General features: G+C 46.6%; 1 long non-coding RNA gene across 1 annotated transcript; it reads left to right on the top strand.

The window, feature by feature from the left end:
* Nucleotides 1-10,005: 10,005 nt before the first annotated feature.
* LOC134477520 (uncharacterized) lies at nucleotides 10,006-18,397 on the top strand. Its single transcript, XR_010049544.1, has 4 exons — nucleotides 10,006-10,235; nucleotides 13,129-13,504; nucleotides 17,556-17,661; nucleotides 17,760-18,397. It is a non-coding gene; the product is annotated as an uncharacterized LOC134477520 (long non-coding RNA).
* Nucleotides 18,398-26,004: the final 7,607 nt, after the last annotated feature.

Below are 26,004 nucleotides of genomic sequence, written 5' to 3'. Positions count from 1 at the left end.
CACCCATATTAGGTCAGGATTTCTTAACCCCTGATTCAAATCTCATAGACACACCAGAAATAATTCTTACCAGCTACCAGGTGGTTATGATTTATATCCAAAACATCCCCAAGGCTTCATGTCCTTCCAGGAGGAGCTTTTGGGAGGTGACTGGAGCATGGATGTGTGATAGAGGATCATGGGTATATGATAAGTGTATTAGTCCATGATTGAATTAGCAAAATTCTGGTGGTAGCTGAGTGAATCTGCTGAAGACAGAAGACCCCCCTGGGTGGCACCAGTAACAGACTTTCAGCCTGGATGAATCAAAAGAGAAAGACGGGCTCTATTCTGTGGCTTCCTGCCTGCCGCATCACAGACTGGTTTTCCTGAAATTTCCCTCTGCCATGCTTGTCTTGCCTTGCAGCCAGCCAACTATGAACTGAAAATTCTGCAAATTGTGAGCTAAAATAAATCTTTGCTCCTTTACCTTGTGAGTGTCTGGTATTTTGTCCCAGCAATGGCAAAGGTAACTAAGATATAGGTAACCCTCAGTACAGTCACGATGACCCCTAAGTGAGCTATCACAGTTTCCCCTCCTGCATATCCAGAATGAGTTACATGTCGGCTCACTATTCTGTTCATCCTTCTAAAATTTCGCTAATACTATATAGCTGGAAATTTCAAGCCTAATAGTTACCCTAAATTTCTTTGGCTGCTATTACTAGTCAGTTTTTTTTTTTTTTCATTGCTAGGACAAAATATCTGACATATACGACTCACAGGAGGAAAGATCCCCTCTGTTTCATGGTTTCAGAGGTTCAGTCCATAGTCAGCTGGTTCTATTACAGACACATCATGAGTGAAGGGCACGACAGAAGAAAGCTGCTAACCCCGTGGCAGCCAAGAAGCAGACACAGGGAATGAATCATAGAGAGAGGCAAAGCGATCCTATCTCCTCCAAGATTCACTGATGAGGTTTGTGTCCCCAGTGTTTACTCACCTCCCCAAATCCCCATCTCTGAATGCATGAGCCTTTCAGAGGACATTTTTGTTCCAGACCACAGCACCTCAGATAACGGTTTACCCTGCGTCTTCTCATTCTGGAGACGGAATATCTCCAGCTGCATCCATTCATTCATGCTTTCATACATTTGACACATACTTACTGTGCGAATACCATGTGCTGTTTCCTGGGCTAAGTAGGTGGTACCGTGATGGAAGTGGCCTGACCCTCATGGAGAATGAGGTTAATTGACAATAGACGAACAAATAGTTGTGAGTTGTAGTGGATGAACAGAGCAGAAACGTGAACCATCATCAGAGAATATCCAGTAGAGGAAAGGGAGGGGCTGCTCTAGACTTAGGGGCCAAGGACATCTCTGTGGAGGTGATACGTAGGCTGGGATAAGTCAGACACCGTGTGGAAGAATCATGCAAACCAGTCTTTGGGGTAGGGAATACCATGTGCAAAGATACTGAGCCACAGGGTCTAGGCCCTTAGCAACCAGCACTTTCTGCGGAGGACACCGCGTCCCTGATGTGCCCCTGGCCTCTGTCTCTTGGGTTTCTTTTCACTGAGGAACAGGAGTCCTTCCTCGGTAACAATGCCTCTTTCTCCTCCTGCAGAAGCCTCTTGCCAGCCCACTCCACGCTGCCAGCAGCGTCAGCTGATCCCTGGGCAGTTACAATCAACAAAGAAGCAGAGAATCAGGAGCAGGGAAAGTTCCCACCAGAGTCACTGAGGTCATCTGGCTGGGAAGACAGGCTGTGAGGAGGATGTTCCTTTTCTTCCTTTGCTCCCCACATTCCAGGGGATTAGGAGGCATGCTCATTGCTACCCCACCATTGCCTTCCTTCCCGAAAGGTTTTGCTGTTTCCTAAATGCTGCCAATCGTCACAGGCATCTCTCCCCACACCACTATAAGGCAGCGGGAAGGCCGCGCCCTTCAGCTCTGAGCGTGGTCAGTCTAGGCCGTGGTGCTGGCACCTTCTCTCGGGCTCACTCTGCTCCTAAAACCTTTTGATTTTATTTTTTACTACTTTCTGACCTCTTCCCTCATTTCTTCCCTTTTTCCTGAAGCCTTCTCCCTGATAAAGTGAGCTGAAAGCGTGTATTTGGGCAACGCGATCGGCTGCCACCTGCATCTTAGCTATTTCTCTTCCTTCTTGCTAATAGAGTCCTGAGTTTTGATCAGTTGAAAATGTTCCTAGTCTCACAGGGTTAAACATAATTGGCTTAACCCCATCATTGCAATCTGACTCCTGCTGGTAGTGTTTGCTGAGGAATTGACAACATGACTTATTTTTGACCAGTGAGATATATATCAAAGTCTGGGGACCTCACAGATAGTCAAACTGCCTGAAAACAGGTAAACCAAAGCGGGAAAAGGCCTCTCTCCCTTCGCACTTTTCCATCTTGGCTTCCATTGACTGGTGAGATACAGAGCTTAGAGCTTTGCAATCAGTGTGGTGATGAGGGCTGCAGAGCAGAGGATGGACAAAGACCCCTAAAGACGTCAGTGGGTGCTGACCCAATCCTCAGGCCACCTAGGTCTCAGCTTCTTATAAATAAGAAATGCATATCATCGAGGTTTCAACCTTCAAATCCATGTGACACTAGCATGGGTCCTGTACAAGGCACTTCCTCCTCACCTAAGAAACTTGCTGGAAATGCAATCTTGAGCCTCTACCCAAATGCATACATTTCATTTTAAAAAGATCCTCTCTGTGACTCTTGTGCACATTAAAGTTTGAAAAGCCTTGGTGTAATCATAGATTTTTTTTGGAGCTTGCAATTTAAATGATGCTAACTGGTAACGTGCCCCGGGCTCAGGATTTCTTAGGGCTCCAGGAGCATTATTTGGTTCCAGATTCCTGATGGCACTGTCCATCTCACTATCTCCATGGAAGGTCTGAGCTCCAAGAGGGTGCACTCAAAGAGACCCCTGGAGCCTCCCTGGAGAGAAGACAGGGGAGCCCTAGGGAGTAGAGAGAGGTTGCAGAGAAGTGCCCACTCCAGGTGTAAGGGAAAGTTCTGTGCAGGATCAAGATGGAAGCCAAGACTGCCTCTTTGCTGACCAGAGTAGGCTGGACATAGAGTAGCTACAATTAGCCCAGGACTCTGCATGGAAACTCACAATGTGTACTTTCTCCTCTGGGGCTGAGGGAGGATTCAGAGCTGAGAAACTCTACATGTCACTCTCCCCAGGGTGAGGTGGGCTCTCCTGGCCACATGGCCATGGCCTGGCTCCTTGGGAGATGGTTTCAGATCCAGCCTGGGCACCTGGTACCATTTTCAACTCTTGAGATAGGCCCATATTTTCAGTCCCATTCTGCATCCCTGGAGTTTTGCGTGTCTTTGGAGGCAATGTAAGAGACTTGCCTTCATATCAGGTCAGATTTGGGAGAAAAAATTGTGTCTACTTTCATGCACAGCTGGACAGGAGATTCTGCCTCTGAGAAGGACAGTTAGCCTCCACGAGCATGGAAAACACCATCTGCTTGTGCTCTAAGGACTGGATGTCCCAGTGTGGGACCTGGTCACATTAATTCACACAGATTATCCCGTCTGGTTGTCCTCTGCCTCAGGCCCCCCTTTCTTCTCCTCAGCTACCTCCTGAAGCTCATAGTTCCCCTCTCCCACTTAGTTCATGTGAACCTGGCAGATTCCTTTATTCTGGAAATCAAATACCAGATCTGGAACGTGAAATTCGGAGTCAGACATAGCTGTTGAGTTCCTGGCTCTACAGTTTACTAGCTACAAAATCTTGGACAAATAAACTTTTTTGAACCCCAGGCTCCTTGTGAAGTGGATACAGTCATACCCACCTTGTAAGGCTAGTATTAAGACTGAAAGAAAGCCTGTGTGGAGCACTCAGGAACACCCACTGAATGGGGGCTGACATATCAGTTTTCTATGTGACTTTTAGGGCAGCAATATTGGCGAGTCACTGCTAGACTCATCCACACATCTGACTGGATGAACCAGATAGGGAGGAGCCAAGTGCTTCGCTGTCCCAGAAACCAATTCCCTTTGCGCGGCCCCAACCCACCTAGCTGTGAAATTGAGATCATTACCTACTTCTGCACAGCTCCCTTTCACTGCTCACCATTTGTGAAGAAGAAGGGGGCTGAGATGAGCTATCTCCCCTCAACCCCACTTTCCCCCAGGACCTTCCTCCTACAGTGAGCTCTGCTGCAGTCATCTCTCTCTTTCCCTTGGCTATGTTTTTTAAGCAAGAACATCCAGACCTTCCTTAGCCCATCCATTACTTGTCCATTGATTCACTATTGGCTATTGCTGAATCACATACCAGTGTGAGGCAGGCACCATGTTAGCTGTGAGGGACATAACAGCAAATAAGAATCATTCAGTGGTCACACCAACCCTGGAGAGGATGCCGGGTGAGGCTGTATGTAATGAATTGCTGAGACACGGGGCATCCCCTTCCCTTGGGGACAGCAAGAGAAGGGAAATGGGGGACCCTACTTTCACATGGGCCTCGGGATGGTGTGGAGGTGGAAGGCGGCTCCTCCTGACTCTGCTGCTTTGGGAGCATGGTGTCGTGGCAAGGTGTGGAAGGGACGGGAAGGAAGGTGTTATGATGAAGTGAAGGCTTCACCCCTGAGGCAGCCATGTTCTAAGGTGGGGACTTGGGGAAGAAGTTGGATCATGAGGACTCTGATAGAATCCCCAGTGCCCTGGGGGGTTTCCAGCTGAGTGGACTGTAAGAGAGCTGGTGTGAAGTATAGGCTTACGGGGGGCAGGGTGAGAGGCCCTGAAAGGGTGCAAAGGTATGTCTTATTTCTAGCCCTTCATCTTGGCCTCTCATTCTCTCTCTTTCTTTCCTTTCCTCACTTTCCCCCTCCTCCCTTACCTCCATCCCTTCCTGCTGGCTGCCATGAACTGAGCAGCTTCCTCTACCATATTTCTTTCTTGCCACAGGCCTAAATGAAATAGAGCCATAGACTGAAACATCGGAAGCTGTGAGCCCCAGGGAAACCTTTTCTCCTTTAGGTCGTTATTCTAGGTATTTTGTTGTAGCAATGGAAAGCTGACTGGCACAGAGGAAGCTGCATGTTCGTGTGGCTTGAGGGCCTTGACTGGCAGAATGTGAAGAGCCTGAGCAGTTTTAGCCTTTGGGAACTTGCCAAAATAACCACAGAAGATGCTGCTACAGGTAAAGATGCGGTTCTAGGAGTCAACAACTCTTTGGGCATCCATGCTAACGTATCTGTTGTGGAAATCTGAGCAAGTGTGGGTTGCCCTCAAACAGTGCCAGTGTATTCACATGGCTTTGACAGTGCATTCACTGCAGAGATCCAGCCTCTGTCTTCCATTCCCCTCTTCCTCCACTCCAGAGCATTTAAAAGTGAAATCATAAGAGGCTTGAAGCCACCTGACAACCACAAATACTCACCCAGCAAGCAGGAGTCTAGAGACCAGCAGGAGTCTACTGCCTTTCACTGGAACTGGTGACCTGTGTAACATGTACCTGCCACATGTGTTCAGAAGGCAACAGCCTTCTATTGATTTCAGATGTTTTTCAACCGAGAAGGTTTTATGTCAAATCTCTACCCAACTTCTTATGCACAGGACTGTGTTCTGATGGCCATACACCCTCAAGTTTTGGGACTTTGAATATGCATTCCTCTGGATGAGTTTCCTGGTGCTTGGTCTTACCTTCTCCCCTTGTCTCTAGCTGATCTCATGCAGTCCTAGACTCTAAGTAAAAATCCATTAACCAGCAACTCCAAGTCCAACCACTTATATTTGACCTCTGCCCCTACATGTCTAATATGCATTTTGATTTAGCAGAACATTTAACTGCACTTTCTTACCCCAATATGTTCCTTTCAGTCTTCCCCAAACAATAATTAAGATCCTATCTATCTGGTAGTTCAAAACATAAACTTTAGAGAAATCAGTTCTTCCTTTTTCTCATCCTGCACATCCAATTCACCAAGTACTGCTGTCTCTATCTCCAAAAATTTCCGGACTCTAATATACATTCCTCAAACCTACTTCCCTAGTGCAAAATTCTCCCCACCAAAACTTGGTAAAAAGCCTTCTACTTCATCTGCTTTCTTCCACTTTTGCCCTGCTTTAAAAATCCACTCTCCACATACTCTGTGCAAGTTTTATCAGATAATGCTGCTCCAGGAGCCTCCATCAGAACTAAATGAAAGACCCGCTATTCTGGAGAGTCTCCTTGGTCCTGCTTCATTGGTTCCCGCCAGTCTCTCTGTGCCGTCCGCCCCTTCCTTTCCCCACTAGTTTCTCTTCAGCCTTCCACATCCCTAGTACCTGGGACATCCTCCATCCAGACTGCCAGGCGGCTAACTTGGTACCATTTGACTCCAATGGGTCCCATTCAAGAAGTCTTTGGCGAATTATATTTGAAATAGTCCTCTATGCCATCTGTCTCTGTCTACTTCATTCCTCTCTTTTAAGTGGTATCTTTGGGCTATTTATTATCATCTGCAGGACACAGATTAGCTGTCCCCTCCCTGTGGTTTCTATAGTATATTATCCTTCCAATGTTTGGAAGAGCTTAGAAGAGCCCATGGCCAGTAAACACTTAGTGAATGAATGTGTGGATGATGTGAACATTTTTTAGAGGTTGTTCACGAAAGATGTCTTGAAGCCCAGGCTTGGTGCCAGAAGGGACCTTTATCTAGGAGTAGTTTTACTTGTCAAGCACCATGCCAGAGCTGCACATTGTAGAGTCTCAGTGAGTCTTCAGCCATCCTCAGAAAACTATTTTAATTTCTACTTTGTGTGCAAGGGATGTGGGGCAGAGAAGCTGAATAGTGGCTCAGACTCACTAGTGCATGGTGGAGGCGGGGCCCCTCTTTATTATCTGGCTCATGACACACATTCTCTCATCTATTCTTGTGACTCCTATGTGTCTGGCAGAGTGAGGCTTACTATCAGGCCCATCTTGGCTAAGGTAGTTTCTGGCTTAGAGACAGAAGATAGGGAATCTTAGCCTCTGTGTCTTGTGGTTGCCCACATCTAGGGAGCTCTGCAGAAGCCTCTCAGTTTTTCTTTCAACAAAGTAAAAGAGACAACCATGGCAATTTGGGGGCAGCAGGAGAGTTAAGTGACAGTGACAGTGATTTTTGAAGCACAGAAATGGATGCAGTACCTTCTGGAGGGTCACAACATCTCACTCAGTGCTGATCCTGTGAAAAGTTCGCATACATAAATCTGTCCTGAGGCTTTGGAAAGTCCTGGCTGCAGTGGATGACCAAGGAGACTGACTACCCAGTCTGGGCCATCTTAATTCTGGCTGCTGCTGGGGCTTATGGCTGATGCCCATGACCTTGGGCAGGGTTCTGGAGGCGCAGTCAGGAAATAGCATGTTGAGTAATGGAAGCCTCCATCAGAGGCCATGATAGATCTGTTTTCAGCCGCTCCCTGTTGGGGTGTGATTGATTCCCCTGGAGCCTGTATCCCTTTCTTACTGATCGAGTGTGGGTGATGGATTTTTGACAAGATTGATTTTGACCTGAATACTGCTGAGCTAAATGAATCAACATTGTCAATTTGTCTGCCTGGTCCTGAAGAATCCTTAGGTGGGTAAGAACATTTTTCTTTCAACAGAAGTACTTTCAGCTCTCCTGGCTGCCCTGCTGAAGGTCTCCCTATGCCAGGGTCCACTGGCTGCCATCCCAGTGGCCCCTCCTTGTAGCCACGGATGCCCAGGGCATTTTCCTGCTTCATCTTCATGCCCTCAGGGCCAGTTCCCAGATCATCTCACCCTCCAGCCTTGCTGGCGATGCCTTCCCTCATGCTCCAGCCAGAAATATGAGCCGTAAATTGGGCTTGACTTGTAATGAATAGAGCGACATTTCTGTCTCCTCTCTCTTTTTCATGGCTGTGACTCCTGGACTGGAGCTTTACTGACTTTCCCTCAAACCTAGAATAGTTCCAGTCTTTAAGGGTGATACATAGCTACTCACTTGACATTTTTAATTCTCTTTTGTTTTCCCCTCAGACTCCAAGCAAATGTTTGTATGAACAGTCATAAGATCCCTCAGTCCTGCTGCCTCTCTGTACAGTCCCCAAACTGTCACAGCTGTATCTACCACTGGCTCACCTGCAGGCTCCGGCTTCGTGGGTCCTGCCTAAGAGAGAAAAAGATGAGGAAGTGGGAGAGGTCAGGGGCTCCCACCGCTTCTGGCCCCATTTGTAATGAGCAGTGGGCATTGTAGTATATTAATCACATTATCTATACTGTTTATGATGCCACAAAACATAAATGATAGTTTCATAATTAGCCCAAGTCTTAGTTACTTTTTACTTGTTGCTGAGACAGAATACCTGATGCCCAAAGGTGGGAAAGGAAAGGTTTATTTCTTACAGTTTTTGGAGGTTTCAATCCATACTCAGTTGGCTCCAAGGCATGGCGAGGCCGCAGTTCATGGCAGCTGCAAAAAGCAAGGTGGAACCCGGCAAGAGAGAGAGAGACACACACCTTCTTCCTGCCATTACATTGTATGCTGGCTCCACCCCTAGGTAAGGGGTAGCACTGACACCATCAATCCAAGTGCTAGACAATGAACCAATCACAAATGCACAATGCAAACGCATGAGGGGGGGCACCGACATAAACCATGACAGCAAAAAAAACTACCATTTGGTGCTAAAGATTACTTGAGGGATTCTTTGCTCATCTCTTTTGATCTTTAGAACAACTTGCAAAGTCCTATTGGAGATGTTTCATGCATGAGCCACCTGGGGTTCATGGTGGGCCAGCTGCCTGCTTGGGGTGCCCAGCTAGCCAAGTACATGCATTCTATGATGCCCTACTGCTCCTCCACTAACTGGAGATAAGAACTATATCACACCTGCACTGGACAGCCCAAGCCTGATCACAACCAGCCTCCCCACTCCAGTGGCCACGCTCGGTCTGATACTGCACTGACCCAGGACCTAAGCTCCTTGGAAGAAGCCTAAGCACTGCCAGGCAAGCCCTCAGCCTTGCCCTTGCCCACATGGGTCACCCAGTGGGCTTTCCCAGAGGTCCCGCACCCTGGGCAAGGGCTGCTGGCTGAACTCTCAGGCCGCTTGGCCCTGTGGACACACCACTGCTTCCTGGGCTTGCTGCCAGCTCCCAGCTCGCGGCTGCATCTTGGCTCTCCCATTCTTTAGTTTGTTCTCGACTTGTTTTCTGAACCATTATTTTTTAACAATTATTTTGACAAGTCCTTTGGCTTCCAAGGAAGCTCTCTAACTTATCCTTGGAGAGGTCTCGGCAGCCAGGGATGTGACCCTCCTGGCTGACCATGGGCCCTCCATCTATGCGTCAGTAATTGTCCTTAAGGCTGAGACACAGCCACAGCTCTGAGTCCCCGTCTGAAGCTTTCTCCATGCTGCCACGTTTCCACCGTTCGCCACTGTCTTTTCCCATAAGCAACTTGTTGACATGTCTACAACTTTTATGAGACTTTTTCTCCCATTTTTCAAAGGCTGGGGCATTTAATTAGATCTGATAAAATGGAGCTTCCTCAAGCTCAGCCTGAGGATTATTATAGGACAGAATATTCTGGAAAGACAGGGATCCTGTTCATTTGTAGGCCATAATGAAATGAATGTTTAGAGTTCTTTTTATGGATAAGGTTCTCTGAACTCTTTGTAGGTCACAGGAACACAGGCCTCAGGAGAGTGATGGGGTGCCTGAGGGAGGGGAGACTCCTTCAGGAAAGGCTTATCTAGATCCAGAGTCAGTCTCCCCTTCCCATCCAGCTCCTGTCACACACACCCGGCTAATGCTGCGACAGAGACTCAGTGGAGGGTAACCGGGGACTGTGAGGGGAGGGATGGTGGGGGGGAGGCCTGCAGCTGACCTATAAATCTATAGACCTTTCAGAGGACAAACCCTTAGGCAGGGAGATTGTAGGTGTTGGGGAAGCCCTGGCAGTTTTCGCTGACTGAGGAGGAGCTGGGGATGGGGATGTGCTTGAGCTGTGTACTAGCCAAGGCCAGCTAAGTGGAGAGGTGGCACTCTGGTTCTGTCAGACGCTGGGGCTCACCTTTTTCTGATACTTTCTCAAATGTAATTTCCTTTCCTTCTGCATGGTCAGCTAATCTCATCTGGATGAACCAAGGTAAATGTCCGTCCACGAAGAGAAGGCTCCTCACCGCCTTACCAAGCCAGGGGAAGTCAAGAGATAGAAGGCCTCTTACTGTTAATTAAGAAAGTCTCAGGAAAAACACACACTGACTCCAGGCCTACGGAAGCCAGGTGGGTCAGAGAGCTCTCCAGTCCTTGGTCTCAGGCCTCCAGGCTGAGGTTCTGTGGGGGCCTGGTTCCCAACTAGCCTGAAGAGGTTGGAAAGCTGTCTTCCCCTAGGCTCCCCACCCCCAGCCCTAGTCTTACCCTGAGTGATTTGATTTGCACTGTGAGGAGTACAAATGCCCCCTGGGATCAGAGTGGATGATTCTGGACTCTTTCCACTGGGGTCATTTTACTGACTGGTTATTCATCTGGGTCCAGTGGGAGAAGGGAGGGAGGAGGGGGATGCCTGGCTGCCATTAACTCCTTCACTGCTGTTCTGTCCTTTGCCTCTTTAACATAGGAAATTGCAATCCTGCTCAGAGGCAGCTGCTTCCCAGGCTGGGCCAGCCCCATCTAGGTCTCCCAATTTGCAGGGAATCTGCTGTTTCTTGTGGGTCAGGTGTCCAGTTCCTTAAGCAGGTACTGTGGACCAATGGATCAGAAAGCGCTGCCTTCCCAGGCTGCTAAGGTAGTCAAAAACATGCGAGGGCTGGGTCTCAGCTTCGTCACTGTCTCACATTCATCCGACACAGAATAGGCAGGTCATAAAAAAGACAAGAGTGTTTGCAGAGAAAAATCCCCCTAAGTCAGAAGGAGAAGAAGACAGAGATAACTAGGAGGCGCTGCTTTGTAAGCTCCCTAGTCACTTGCTTTCCTTCTTAGAACCAAGTCGGGGTACTTTAAAGATTCAGGGGATAGAGAGGAGACTTTAGGGGGAACTTTCACAGGATGGAGGGTGTGAAAATGTTACAGAAGGAGGTACCAAACTCCTGGTCAGTCGGAGAGGGAGGGAGGCCCACTGGACTTTGCACAACTGGCTCTCAGATGTGAAGGAGGAGAGGAGGGCCTTCTGACCACCGTCCTAGACCTCGAGCACCCTTGTCTCCCTCCTTCCCCAAAGGTCCCACCACAGCCACGTCACCCACTTTCACAGATGACAGCCCACACTGAAGTAACTTGTTCCTAGAGAAAATGGTGATCACTGACTCAAATGAAATCTCCACAAAGGTTTTTGCTTTTTGTTTTCTTCTTCCTAACCCTTCAGTTTTTCAGCTTCCTGGATAGGTGTATAAACCAGATGATGGTTAGCTCAATGTCCTAAAAAAAAGAAAACAATGCACATTTTCAAAGATTTTAAGGATTTTTAAAGGATTTAAGGGGTACGTGAACTTTTGGGCAGACTGAGAGTGGAGTGTTTTACCCCTGACATCCCAACCCTGCAATAATTCTGTCTGGGCAGCTGTTCAGTGCCTCTCCATCCCCACCCATCTACTGCTCCAGCCCTCCTGGGTTAATAACTGTTTCCTGACCCAGCCTCCTCCTCAGTTCAGATGGTTTCAGCTTCTAAATCAGGTTATCTCCCCAGTCTGCATTTTCAGTAACTGAATTATCTTTGCATGAGTAACAGAGGCCTGGGCAGGGTGGGAGGGGCCGTCTGGGCCTGGGACCGTCTTCCTGGCTGTTTCTCCAACTTGGTCTTAGCAGGCTCTTAAATGATGCCCCGGTTTCTCCTCTCCCTCCGCAGCACAGCTGCACAGTCCCGGGGTAGAAGGGCCGAGCAGTGTTCAAGGGTGCCACATAAGGCCTGGCTGGGCGGAGAGCCAGTGGATCAGAGAGACAAGCTCTGCTCTTGGCAGGAAATGAGAAGTCGGCATGAAAATGCCACCCAGGCTGGGAACAGGATCTGTGGAGTGGCGGACCTGAGTGGGCGGAGTGCAAGGGCGCACAAGGCGACCCAGGGCGCCCTACGCAGCAGCGGCCAGCATTTCCACATGCTGGGCTGCTCTGGGCAGGGTGCTCCAGGGACACCTGCTTCTCGGCCCTGCATCTCAAGCTTCAGTGCACTTCTGAGTCACTTTGAGGGGGGTATGTGCTTAAAAACCGCTTTCCCAAACCCGAGCTCCCAAGGTGAAATCCACAAGTTAGGAGAAAGACTTGAAAACGGGTCTTTAATAAGCCTTCCCGGGGAGGAGAGAGCTGAAAAATGTGGGTCTGTGGGTCTAAGCAGTCAGACAAGAAAACTAACAAGGTTATTGAAAGCCTTTACATATCATATAAATACGTCCTCCCCTACTGTAGAAACAAGGCTTCTCCAAGGTTCACAAAGCACCCTCACCGTCCTCCTCCTGCTCTCCACCCTACCCATTGCAGTCTTCAGAGGTGGCTGTTAAAATTCAGACTACTGGTTCTTATTTCAGAGGCACTGATCAGATTCTGTATAGACAGGGCCTGGAGCATGCATTTATATTAATTACCCCAATAATATTAATAGATTAGCATTTTTGCACATATTCCGTGCTGAGAGTTCTTTGTTCTGTATCACCTCAGTCAGTATGTACAATAATTTGTAAGGTGGGCTATATTACTAGTCCATTAAACACATGGGGAAACTGAGACCCAGAGGGGCAGAATAACCTGCCAAGGTTATAAAGCTAACTGATTGAACTGGCATTCAGATCTAGGTCAACAAGTGCTAGAGTTGGGTTCCTAATGGAGGGAATGAAAATACCCGATTTTTAGCCCTTTTACATAAGGTACCTGGGGCAGTGAATTAAATTTACAAAATCTGGACTTACAGGAGGATGTAAGCCAGTAAATAAATGTGTAAAGAAGCGTGTGCAGTGTGTATGTGCATAGGAGAGCTGAGTGATAACTCACTCAGAGTTGGCTAGAAGTTGGGGCGTGTGTACTGTCAGAGCGTTAGCTAAAGAAAGCAAACAAAACCAGGATGGAAAGGCTGAAGTCCTAGGAGAAGCAAGCAAGGGAAACTAGTGGAAAATAAGGGTTATTTTAGTAAGCTGTGTTTTTCCAGGTTAACTTTGGAGCTGACTTTCTGTCTCTGTGATCTGTTCCATTACAGGATAAATAAGGGAACATTTTCATAAAGGGAAGTATATAAACTGTGCTGTTCGCAGGCACTTAAGAGAGGGTGGCGGCTCCTTCTGCATTTGCTGCACCTTGGTTGACGTCAGTGGTGTATTTGGGGGCAACACACCAGTCACCTTCACTAACCAGCACTCCAAAGTCCAGCTGCTTCAGATACACTAAAGCTCGGAAACCGATCTGCAGTCATGCCTGTTAACTTCAGACCAGCTCTGCGGCAGAGGGGGGACCTTGAGCACAAGCTGATGCTGTGATCCCTGAAGGTGTGAACCAGGAGGCAACGTGATGGTCCAAGAGCACAGTGTGTGAGCCAGGAGTCTCCAGTGTGCGGTGACTATGCCTGGCAACACTAGGTAAGGTGGTTTTCTTTTCAAAGCCTGTTTTCCAGGCAGCTGTTAAGAGGACTTCAAAGCAGATAATCAGATAATTTCTAGATTTCTCCGCAGCACTCACATTTGAAAATTATCCATATTTCCCTTCTCTAAAAAAGCAGGAGTAATTCTTTGTGAGTGTGTGTACATGTGCACTTGCACGTGTAAGGACAGACACGTGAGTGGTAAATGGTCCTAGCCAAGGGGCACCTGGACACTCATATTTGAGTCTTATAAGGGTGGGCGTACCCCAGGCTAAGCTAGTGGGGCCAGGTTGGTACTTACTGGAACACTGTTGGCTAACAGTACGGCTTTCTGTCTCAGCTCCTCATCTCATTTTGCGCTGCGACAACACCCCTGGGCTCATCCAGGGAGTGAGTGGGGGCACAGAGAAAGGAAAAGCCATTAGGGCAATATGGAAACAGCTCCAGGGGACCCCGACTGGAAGTCAGCACCAGCTGTGGGAGACTGAGCACTGTGCTCCCCCATTTAGAAGCCAGGTCCACATGGCAGGCTGGGCAGGATGAGACCCAGCCTTGTATTTGCTCATGGTCCCACTTATTCATTGGGCCAGTTTAGGCCTGATGAGAATACCGTGGGAGATCCCTGAACCTGAACTTGCATCATCCTTGAATAGGCTCGGCTGTACTACGCTTCGTAATGTGTTAACCGATACTGGTTCTTTAACAGCACATTCTTCTGCACCAGAAGAGAATGACTGGCAGAAATCCCATGCTTGGGCCTTGCTGGACAACTCTGCCTACAGTCTTCTGTGGTGTCTGATGAGTGAATCTGCAAAAGAGTATATATATATTGTGCATGTGTGTGTGTTTGTATGTGTGTGTGTGTGCGCGCATGTGTGTATGTGATGGGTGGGCACTTCCTATAGTTTCATGAAAGATTACTGGTTTGCAGAAAAACATCCTCTAGTCTCAACCTCTGCTTCACAGCAGAGAACATTTGGCCCTCCAGACTTCTATGGGAATAGCCACTGTGCCCAGGATATCTTTCCTGAGGATCCTCATGGCCCCAAGATATTTCTGCTGGAACCAACGTATCTGGAGACTAGACAGTGGCCAGTTGTTCATGGGACTGAGAGCTGCAAAGGACCTCAGAGAATGAGAAGAATGCTGTGTTGAGTAAGAGGGGAGGCCTCCAAAGGAAGCCAGGCCTGTGCCTGCTAATGCAGTGATTATTAGCCTGCTGGTCTCCAGAACACAGTCGGTCCCCTGGGGAAGCTCCCATGTCTGCTTCACTACATGATGGATCAGAGCTGTGATACTTCCTCAGACACAAGTCTGTGGTTTCAGAGAAGAGGAAGGAGGGAATGAAGAGGAAGGTCTGTTTTTCAGAATTTGCAGTAATCCTCCTCCACAGAGCCCTTCTCTACTCCCATGGTCTGACCTCAGTGCTATTCCCTTGCATTTTGCTGTGTGTATTTCCATTATCACACGGTATCATAGTACTGCAGGTCAGTGTTTGTGCAGACTGAGAGCTCCCAAGAGCAGAGATCCCATCTTATTCACCTTTGTGTGCCCACAGCCTTTAGTAGAAGATGTGGTGGAGCTTAAGAGCTCAGTTAAAGGTTGTTGAGTGGGTTTCAGGTGCTTCCCAAGGGACTGTTGCCTAGACAGCCCTCTAAAAGTCCCTTTGTTGGTGGGTCATCTCCTTTCCCCTAGCCCCTGTGGCAAAAATGGGTCCTGCACTGACCTCAGAGAACACCTAATCCATAGGAAGTGGTTGAGTACGCAGTGATTGCGGGAAGGGTATCTGGGGTTGACAGCTGCTTCGTTGAATCACCAAACTGACAGCCTTTTTGGATGAAGATTCCAGCTGCCCAGTACAACACCCAAGACTGGAATGAGACTCATAAACTGCTTCTCTGCTCACGCCTGAAAGCTGAAAGAATTTCAGCTTTCTCTAAGCCGATCTAGGCCAAGAGGAAGCTCTTATCTGGCATCAGAGGTTTCCTTGCCGTGAGTCAGGTACCGAAACAGCTTGCTTCCCAAGGAGAAAGTGGAACTTTGTACATACACAAGGGTAAATATTGAGTGTGAGATGCTGCTAATTAGCTGCACAAAGGCCGTTAGCATTAATGAGCTCTGTCTCTGTGGTTGAGTCCCTCCGCAGTGTGTGGCAGCACCATTTCTCTGGCAGAGGTTTACTGGCAGAGCCCAGGGCTCTAGCTGCTGCTGTGAGTCTTTGTGACGCTTTGTGATGCTTTCATCTTGGAAAAAGTAAGAAAGAAAATGACAGGTAAACTTGCAATAAAGTACCTTCTCTTTCAATATTTCCTTAGTGCATAAGCAAAAGCGTCAGGATAAAATACATTAAAAAGATTTCATTTGTTCCTCATTCCCACACTTAATCATATCTCTTCTTCCTGATTGTGGATTTACAAAGGCTGAAAGAGAAGATGAGATTGGGTTGGAGAAATTACCACAGCCTGAATTTGTTTGAGTTCCTTCTATGTACCAAACACAGAACCACACATGACCTTGTTTAAACCTCACTATATACATAAAGAAGATTCTAGTGTCCTCATTTTGAAGATGAGGGATAATCAAACTCAGAGCATTTAAGTATGTTGCCCATAGTTAGTGAGTGGAAGAGTCAGGCTACCTCAAGTGTGCCTAGGTCGAGTCTACAACATAGACCTTAATACTGAACACCCTTGGAACTATGGGAAAGGTCATACTGAACAATGTTCCTTCTTCAGAAATGGGGGAAGACGGGGTCAGGGATGTAGCTCAGTGGCATGAGCATGTTCCTGGCAAGTACAGAGTCCTGAGTTTGGTTCCTCACACACACACACACACACACACACACACACACACACACACACACATACACACAGCACACACACGAAAAATAGGGGAGGAGAACTAAATCAACCAAAGGATTTAATCGTTTATTAATACAGTTATTTATTTACCACTTATTTAATGTTTCAAATGAAATAGGTTTGAAGGGTATTGTTCTAACTTCTATGGAGACCGTTATTTAATAGTAATATGGTAGAAGCAGATGGCTGTACCAAAGGGTAGGGTGATCAATGATGGATATAGGTACCATGCAGTATGACAATGTGGATCAGATGTACCTAAATGTATGTGTATATGGGGAAATGGGAAACATTAATCTTTTAGTATTTTAATGTTTCTTGATATTTAAAATCTTTTAATCTGTGGGAATGGTAACTGTGGTACATGGCAAAGGCGTTTTAGAAGAGGCGCTCCTGGAGCTGAGCCTCAGAGAACCATGTTAGATTAAAAACAGTGGGAGAGGAGCATTCCTGCTGAGGGGTCCGTTGACGCAGTGGTGTGGAGGTGCCCTGCAGCAAGGTGTGTGAGAGAGGAGCCTACATATGTTTGTTTGTAGAACGTGAAATTTGAAATAAAGCATATTAAGGGATAAAGCTGGAGGGGTGGGCCAAGGTAGGTCACAGGGAGTATGACAGATGTTTGATCTTGGACTTGAACTTTGGCAAATGGAAGCCACTGTAGAATTTTTAAGCATCAGAATGACATGGATAATGAGCCTGACATGGGCAGAAGGACAGCTGATGGGCCGGGGACAGCTGAACACTGCTGCAGTACCTTGGGCAAGTGGAGTGATGCCCTAAATATGAACCATGTAGTAAGCATGAAGATGGGGTACACTGCTGAAAAATACTTAGGAGGCAGAATCGGCACCCTGTGGTAACCGAGGAAGAGGGAGGAGTCAGGGAACGTGCTCAAGCTTCTAACTAGGGAAATTCCAGATGGGCAGTGACAGGTGTTTTCTGTAATCCAGAAGTTTTGTGCCTCATGCTGCCAGGCTGTGTGTCGGACTGTGGAGCTCCAGGTGGAGATATCTACTAGGCAGTAGGGTACAAGATGTGGAGCTTAAGAGAGCCACTTCAGTCATCCTGAGCTTTATGACAGCTCAGACTCCTGGGATATTTGGAGTCACCAAAGGTGGGTACTGGTGGGAGAAAAGCTGGTATGGACTGGGCTTCCCATCTTTTCATACTCTTTTCCTTTGCCTGCAGGATGGAATCAAGTCCCTGGGTGCTGTACACGGGCTTGTCACTCTGATCTTCCTCGAGCCAGTGTCTTAGTCCACTGGTATTGCTATGACAAAATGCCTGAGACCAGGTAATTAAAGAACAGAATTTTACTTTCACCCAGTGCTAGAAACCAGAAAGTTCAAGATCAAAGTGCTAGTAAGTAAGAGTCTCATCTTTACTTTTCAGATGTGCCATGCCTCCGTATCCTACAGAGGGAAGGGCAGCATCCTCACACAGTGGAAGAGATAGAGGGAGAAAAACAGATGGAAGGATACATGCTCTCAGTTAAGACTTTTTATGAGGTCACTTAACCCCATTCATGAGGCTGTAGCTCCCGGTAATCACTTCCCCCAATATTATTGACTTAGGGACTAAGTTTCAACATGCACTTTGGAAGGAACCAAAAATATTCCAAAATGGTAGCAGCCAGATTTTTCCAGTTCTTCCACCTCACCGATCCAGTGTCCTTAGAGTCAGGCTGAGAAAATCCAGCTCAACCCCGGGACTCATTCTCCATGCTGCCAGTCGTGGGAAGAGGAAACAGCTCCTGGATCCCATCGGGCAGCAATGCTTGCGGGTTGGTCTCTGTGGTCTCTGCCTCCCTCTTCTGAACGCCGTGCCTCTTTCTCCCTCTGCCCAGTTCTCTTCCTGTTGGGGCAAAGTTGAAGCAGAAGTTGAGCCCTGGACTGGTGATACTGCGCAGGAAATCCAGCTAGTTAAATAAAGCTGGCCGCAGCCAGCGCTGAAATTAACTTTAATGGCTTGCTTTTGCTTCTAGCACTATCCTTGTTCTCTTTTTTCTATCAAAAGCCATCCATCTGGGGAAGGGTGTCTACTATTCCTCATTAGGCTTCCTTGATGGTAATTCTTACATTTTGATGCAATAATTTTTCATCAAAATATGCCTATCCTTTGTTTCATTTTCTAATGTCACTTCTCCTGCCTTCCAGATAGCTCCCTAGTGTGACAAATTCTTCAAAATCATATTTAGGTCCAGTAGCAGGAAGCTAGGTGGGTGGAGAAGAGCAGCAGAGAGTTGTTAAGAGGTACGGAGGAGTAGGTACAAACGCGGTACCATGAATTAAGTCTAAAGGTCAGAGTAAGGGCAGAAACAGAAAAAGGATTGCAAGATTAATAGTGGGGAGAACCAAGAGCAAGACAGATCAGAATGAAGTGGAAAATGTGTGGGACGAAGTGAGACCAACCTCTGCCCACTTCTATTAGGAAAGAGATTTGAGGATGGGAAAGAATCTGATAGGAGCTGGTATTTGCCCTTCTGAATGGCTCAGGCACAGCCCGCACAGCTAATATAATGGTTCTTAAAATGTAAGCCAGGCTTGGATGGGGTCAAAGCTGCTGATTTTTCTGCAAGAATCAATGTCAATGCTCTGTGTTCCTCAGGTGAGGTCAGAGTCAAAAAGAAACCATACTCACATTAGTGATTTTGCTTCTAAAATAACTGAAATCAGAGCACCCACCATTTCCATGCCCCTTACAACTAGAGAAAAAATTTTATTAGTGTCTTACCAAACTAAAGGCTGCAAACTAAAGGTTTGCAAGACACAAAAAAGCAAAGGAGGTGATAAGGGATTCATGTGGAAGGATTTTAAATAGGGAAATGCAAGGCATCTTTCAGCCAGGGCCTTATTGAAGCCTATGTCTGCTTCCTTAGGCTGATAAAAAGAAGTGAACAGGTGGAAGGGGTAACCAAGTGAGGTCCTCCCACACCACGCTTGGCTGAGGAATCTATCTGACCCTTCAGCAAAAGAACTGAGAACACGGCGGCTGTAGTCCCATATACCTTGCATCTGGAAATTCTGATGAGGCAGGAGATGCTTAGAGAAAAGACAAGGATTCTATATGGCATAGCTCTAGGGAGTCCCTTACACATGGAATTCAATGTGAGTGATTGATTCCCTCTCTTTGACAAGAAGGCAGAGCCCACTAAGGGGGAGCATGCGCTTCCTGTTTAGCTGATGAGATGTGGTGACCACCTACTGGTTTTGTCAACCCAGAAATGTTTCTTGTTCTTTTGTCTAGAATGTTGACTTTCCTTTGGATCTCTCCTATTCCACCTATCTCATCCTGATTTCACAACTATTAAGGGTGCAAACTAACCAACCTCTCCTTAGAATCCGAACTGGGAGTAGGGCTATGCAGAACATGATCAGAAAGGGCCGAAGCTGTGTGTTTCTCATGACAACACCCCAAGCAGATTGCTTATTACTTCCAGGGCACCTGATATTTAGAAGAGACACACGATGAGTGGTGGCACCTTTGTGGGCAATCGTGGCATCTTTGAACGAAGGAGTCACCTTTTTTCCAGGTAGATGAAATCCCCTACAGAGGTAAAGCTTGATGAGCAGAAATGAAGCTCAATTCATCCTAATTTATCTGGTCAGCTAGATACTCTAGTTATTTAAAAACCCCTGGGTCTCCAGAAGAGCCCTGTTTTATGTCCTTCCTAAAGGTGTTCAGATTTTCATTCTATTCGCTATCTCATAGGCTTCAGCTTAAATTGTCCAGAATAGTTTTTGTTGTTTGCCATTAAAGAACCCTAAGGCAGAGGAGGAACATGGCAAAGACAGACTTCATAGAGTAGCAGACCCCAGCTGAATTTCTCACCCGAGGCAGCCCTGAGGATTAGCGGTCTCGGAAGTACTGCCATGCACAGAATGATTTTCTTCCTTAAAACTCATGTTGAAACTTAATTCCCACTGTCATAAATGAATGCCATTTGGAGATGACGCCTTTGAGAAGTAGTGAGGATTAAGTGTTGTCTCCGTGATTGAACGGATGACATTATGAGATGGGACGTGACCTGAGTAGCAACCTCACTCTCGTGCTGTGTGAGGCCCTCTTCCTGGTTATGTAGTCAGAAGGCCTCTGCCAGATGCTAGCACCATGTTCTTGGACTTCGCAGCCTGAGAGATTAGCCACATGTATCTTTTTTCTCTATCAACTATGCAGCCTATGGTATTTAGTTCTAGCAACAGAATATGGACTTAGACAGATACTTGTGGGACGTCAGTGCCCAAGACAATAACAAGACAAGAGCATGGATTATGAAAGTCAGTTTGCCAATCATTTTCCTGTGTGTGCACGTGCACACACACATACACACACACACACACACACACACACACACACACACACACACACCTCTTCAAGGGAGAAAGGGAGAGATACGGCCACCCAGGTTATACATGGGCTTCAGTATTTGTTAGGGGAGCAGATGAGAGAAGGCATGAAAAAGAACTGTGCTAGGTGATTTCTGTCTGCCTGAATGACTTCCAATCTCCTAGAATCCCTTCTTATTGTAGATTATAAAATCCCTTATTTCTATTATGAGATAGTGGGTTCCAAGAGATAAGTAAGCTTCCCTTGGCCATACAAGGGTAATTTAAAAATATGGTGAATTTAAATTAAAAATAAATTTACTAGAGTAAAAGAGACAGTGCTAAGAACAATGATGTTCAAAATGAGGAGATGGAGTTGAGGGGATGAATAGTGTAAATCAACAGTCTACAGCAACTTTTATCCTGTAACACCATTAGGTGTGTCCTTATCCACCACACTCACTGCATCCGCCACTGTGTGACTTCAGGTCCTTCCACAAATCAAAGTGACCGTAAACAGTAAACACTGTGAACTAATTCAGGGCACTGAGGCAGCCATCATAGCACGATTAAAGTCACTTATTAAAAAGAATTTCTACAACACCTTCAGAAAGTAGCAGAAGCAAAGGAATAAATATGTGCAAAGCGAGGGGGATGGCAGGGGATTTGCTCAGCTGTGTAAGCCCTGCCTGGCAAGTGTGAGGTCGCGAGTTCACAAATGCAAATATTCACTGTATTTTTTGATCATGCCTCTTCCATGATATCAGGCCATTTTGTAAACTCAATGTTCAGTAAGCCAGCAAAAATGTTGTAGTGCACATTTCTCTGCTTTGGACACCCCTCTTTTTCCATCTCTCTTCCTTCTTGATATTCAGTATAAGAGGAAGGAGGCGTAGTGTGTGGTTTAGGGGATGATAAACCTCAGACTTGGGTGTCAATTTACAGATCATTAGCACTAAGACCACTGTTGGAGGGCAAGTGATTTCCTCTGCTGAGTACTGGTTTCCTCATCTGTGAAGGGACATGGTATCTGGAGTGGAACTTGCTGCTGTTACTTAGCATCTGCTTCTCTGTCCTCTGTAATAGGAACTTTATTTTTTCCCAAGAATCTTCTCTGACACATCGGGTACTTTGCAAAGAGTGGATGTAGCATTAACACCACAGACTTTTCATCTGGATATGGTCCCATGATTCAGACCTGCCCTGTAGAGCCTCCTAGTGCAGCGATTGCTTCATGGTCAACCAGATGACCCAGTCTACATCAATGAAATCATGCCCTGGACCTAAATTCCAATCCCTGAGAAAGCAAAGGGTTATTTTGTTTTTGTTTTTATTTTCTCCTACATTTAAATCAAGAGTTTCCAAGAGCTACCACCTTGAGAAAGGCTCTTTGAGAGTCACTTTAAGTGGCAGTGAAATAAATGTAAAGTTCTAGTGACATCATGTGATCTAGTCAGTCAAGAAGACTTGACCTGAAGCCCTTTGGATTTGAATCCTTTTTAGTTGCATAAACCAACACCTCTCCTTTTTTGTGTTAGACTGTTGCTATGTTTTTAGATATTGCCCCTGAAAAAGCCTTCACTGATACTCAATTTATCTTTAAGAGCTCTGATGAAGCTTAGAATTAAAATATAAGCAATGTCTGGGATATAGTAAAAAGTTTTAAAATGCCAGTCCTTTATTACCTGTTACTGTTCTTGTTGCAATTATTTCCAAGGCAGACCTCTTGTTATTTTCAACAAAACTTCCCTGAAACTCTACTGGTAGATATTTCTAGCAGCTTGACAGAACTTGGGTGGAAGCCAGAGCCTTGGCTCCAAGGTAAGCACCTCCCTCCCTCTGCTGTCACGGATGTGACCTCAGTGCAGCAGCGGAGAGCAGAGCTCAGGAACACTTGCTGAGAACACAGACTCTTGAGGTGTCCTCCTGAAGAACCAGCTAAAGCACAAGCCTCATGTCTCTGCACCTGGCCAAACCGGACTGCATCCTACTCTGGACCGAGGGTGATAGGCATGGGGGCGGAATTGCTCATTAAATGAGCAACATGCCAATTTCATGCAAATGAATATTTATTTAGAATCAACAGCTTGGATACTTTTTCTAGGAGAGCTGAGGCAGCCAGGAGTCCAGCAGGAATATGGGCACAAGAGCGTGTCTCTTAGAGGAGACAGAAAGGGTAGGGAGCCCCATGCTGAACAGTGTGCTTCCTGCCCACAGCCTGAATGCTGTTCTGCTGCTCATTAACAAGTATGAGACGTGGACAGTCAAAAAGTGGGGGACGGAAAAGGGAAAAAAACCCTCTGCAATGAATAAACTAACAGATGGAGACTTAATTCAGTCTGCATCCAATCCAGTCTAGTACCATGGACTTTGTTTGCCTAACAATGGAGACCCTGTGGAGGGGGCCCTGAAGCAGAGGGGTAGAGGGATGGACGGATGAGCTCAGATCCCCTCCCCCACCCCGCCCTTATCTCTTTGTCCGAGCCAGATGGATATTCTTGTTTTAAAGCTCCACTCCCCTGGGCAGATCCTGAATTCATCTGATCCAGAGAGAAAATACTGGGGCAAAAATGGGCATTGCAGGGAGGAGGTAAAGAGTGGGTAGCAGCAGCTGGGGATAAAAAAGATGTGTGGGAGCTGAGAGAAAAGGTCGGGGTTCCCCCACCCCTACAGTCCCACTGCTGCCCACAGAATTAATCAGAAGACAAGGTAACTGGGGAACTGGGACGCAGTAGAGTCTGCCTGATTCCAAGACTATGTCCTTCACGCTACCTAACGTGCTCCCAAAGCCTGGATCCTAAGCCTTGTTCTGCCACTAACTGGTTATTTTGATTGTCAGCAACTGATCTGGAGTTTCTGAACATTGAGGGTCCCCCACTTATGTGTAGGGATAATAGCCAAATGGACCTCCACAGAATTGCTGTGAAGAATGTACCAAATATGTAGATGCTAAACTGCTGGGTCATCATTGCATTTGTGTCCAGGTCTCTCATTAGGAAAGATCTTTGTTAGGGTGTGGGGTGTCACTGTACCCTCCCTGCTAGGGAGCTGACAGATGGGGTATGTGCATAAAGAACAATCACTAAATAGAAAAGGGAGCACTACCTTATTAAACAGCACAGTGGTGCCACGCTGTAGTAAAAGCTGGGTTGGACATGGTGGCTTAGGTGAAAGCCTGAAGTGGAGTTCTGGGACACAAATTACACTTGCCCACCTGCCCCACAGTGAGAGGAAAAGGCTGGATAAGCGTCATCTGATTGTACTCATCTTCCCGGGCACAGGGCACGAGATGCGGACCTGGCTCAGTGTTCCGAGTACAGGAAAGTTCCAGGATGGTCAAACCTGGTTATAGGAGGGCCCAGATGTGTGGAAGGGAGGAAAACCTTTCTCCTTACTTTCTTAGGTACTGCACCTGGGCTAAATGATGCTTTATATAACATTGATAGAAAAATCAAAGCATGTTTTTATAACACATGGAACTTCATAGGAAAGACAGACTGAAAGATGAGGTTAGGATTGAGAGCTCATTCAACAAGGGGATCAATTTGTGGAGAAGCAATAAGACAAAGGAAAAGGGGTTCAAGTTTCTGAGTGTGGTAAACAGGAGAGAATTACCAGGAAACCTGTGGAGACCTTACAGGGGACAAAGATTTTACTAGTTGATTTGTCCGTACAGATCCATTATGGCATGGACTTTCAGCCTCTCCTGCTAAGCATTTATTACCTGGCACTTTTCTCCTGCGGAATTTTGTAACCTCCTTTTATGTAGGAAGGAAGAGGTCAGAGAGTCCTCCCTTCTGTTTCTCAAGTAACAGCTCAAAATAAGTGTGCTAAGGTGGTGTATTTGGGGGTGGCAGGCCTGGAGTCCTTCACGCACCTCATTTGGTGCAAAAACAAGAGCCCCTTACCTCTGTGCAAAAGAAGTGAAAACACTCCTTGCTTTAAAACTTAGGAATTGTACCCCTAAGGACAACTTCTGCTGTGTTATGAATTTCTAATCTTTTTTCAAAAACATTGAGAATAGGAAAGTCCTCTGGGTTGTGCTTCTGCAGAGGATCAGGGGCAGGCCTGAGACCTTGTTGCCCAGGCAGTGTTTGACCTTGGAGACTTTTGTTCCAAAGATCTCTGTCCTGAGAGTCAGAATCCTTAGCTCAGCCCCAGACAGGGCCTGGCTGCTGCTGGGAATGCACACAGGGACAGATCACAGCTCACAGGTGGAGCTGTGGGGAACAGCAAGGACAGGAGAGGTCAGGGGAAGGGAGGCAGGCGTGGGAGCTCAAGTCTGCCTGCCAAATACCCTTCAGGTAGTGGGGCTCACGGCGCAAGGCTGCCCTGCTGGACAGCTTCCTCTCTCATCCCTTTTTGGTAGAGAAAAATGAATATTGATTGAATGCTTCTTGGCTCCCTGCTGGTGAATGTGATTGGGTTTTCCCCATTTTGCGAGTGACATTTGAGCATTTAGAAACAATTACATCTTCTCAGAACTCAGCCCTTGAACTGGAAACCTCACAAGATGAGAATGAGAGTCTTCTGGGGTCGTTTCAGGGAAGGTGAGAGGAAATACAGGTTGTTTGCCTGCATCCTGCTTGGAAGCTGAGTCACTTTAGAATTGGCTACACAAATTGTATTTGCCAAGATGCTCAAAATAAATCCAGTGGGTCTTTGGAAAAACGTTATTTTATGCCCAGTGTCACATCCAAAGGAGGTGGGGATTGCTGGGAAGGACCTCTCAAACTTCTGTGAAATATTCCAAAGTGGTCAATGAAATGGAATATTCTCAGTCAGAATACATTTATAAAGTTATCCCCTAAAGCACAAATTTCTTCTAGCCTCAAAAGGTACTATAAAAATTCTTGAAAGTACTGCATTCTTGTCCATAACATATTTGTTTTAATATGAAAATAACTCTTTGAGGCCAGCCATGGTGAGCCACGCCTATAATCCCAGCATTAAGAAAGCTGAGGCAGCAGGATCACGGTGAGTTTGGGACCAGCCTGGGCTCTGTAGTAAGTTCAAAGTCAGTCTGAACTATAAAATAAACAAACAACAATAACAAAAACAACAGCAAAAGTAAAGCCCCTTTGCCATTCATTAAAGCAGAGAGGGAAGAACGTCATGCTGGTGTATTTTAGGGACTCTCTGGCCTACCACCATAGCCCTGTTATTTGCTCTCCCTGATTCTAAGCGTTGTGGGGCTCGATCATTTCTTCCCTGGGTCACATTGTTAGTGGGGATGAAGAGGAAAGGTGTGTACTTGTGTCTCAAACCTCCCTGTATTTTGGAAAGTTGCTTTCTTGGGTGTTTTAGAGGCA

This window comes from Cavia porcellus, unplaced genomic scaffold, assembly GCF_034190915.1.
Source record: "Cavia porcellus strain 051 isolate PalLab524CR breed Dunkin Hartley unplaced genomic scaffold, mCavPor4.1 scaffold_9, whole genome shotgun sequence".
NCBI classification, from domain to species: Eukaryota; Metazoa; Chordata; class Mammalia; order Rodentia; family Caviidae; genus Cavia; species Cavia porcellus.
This window is presented reverse-complemented; position numbering and strand designations above follow the sequence as displayed.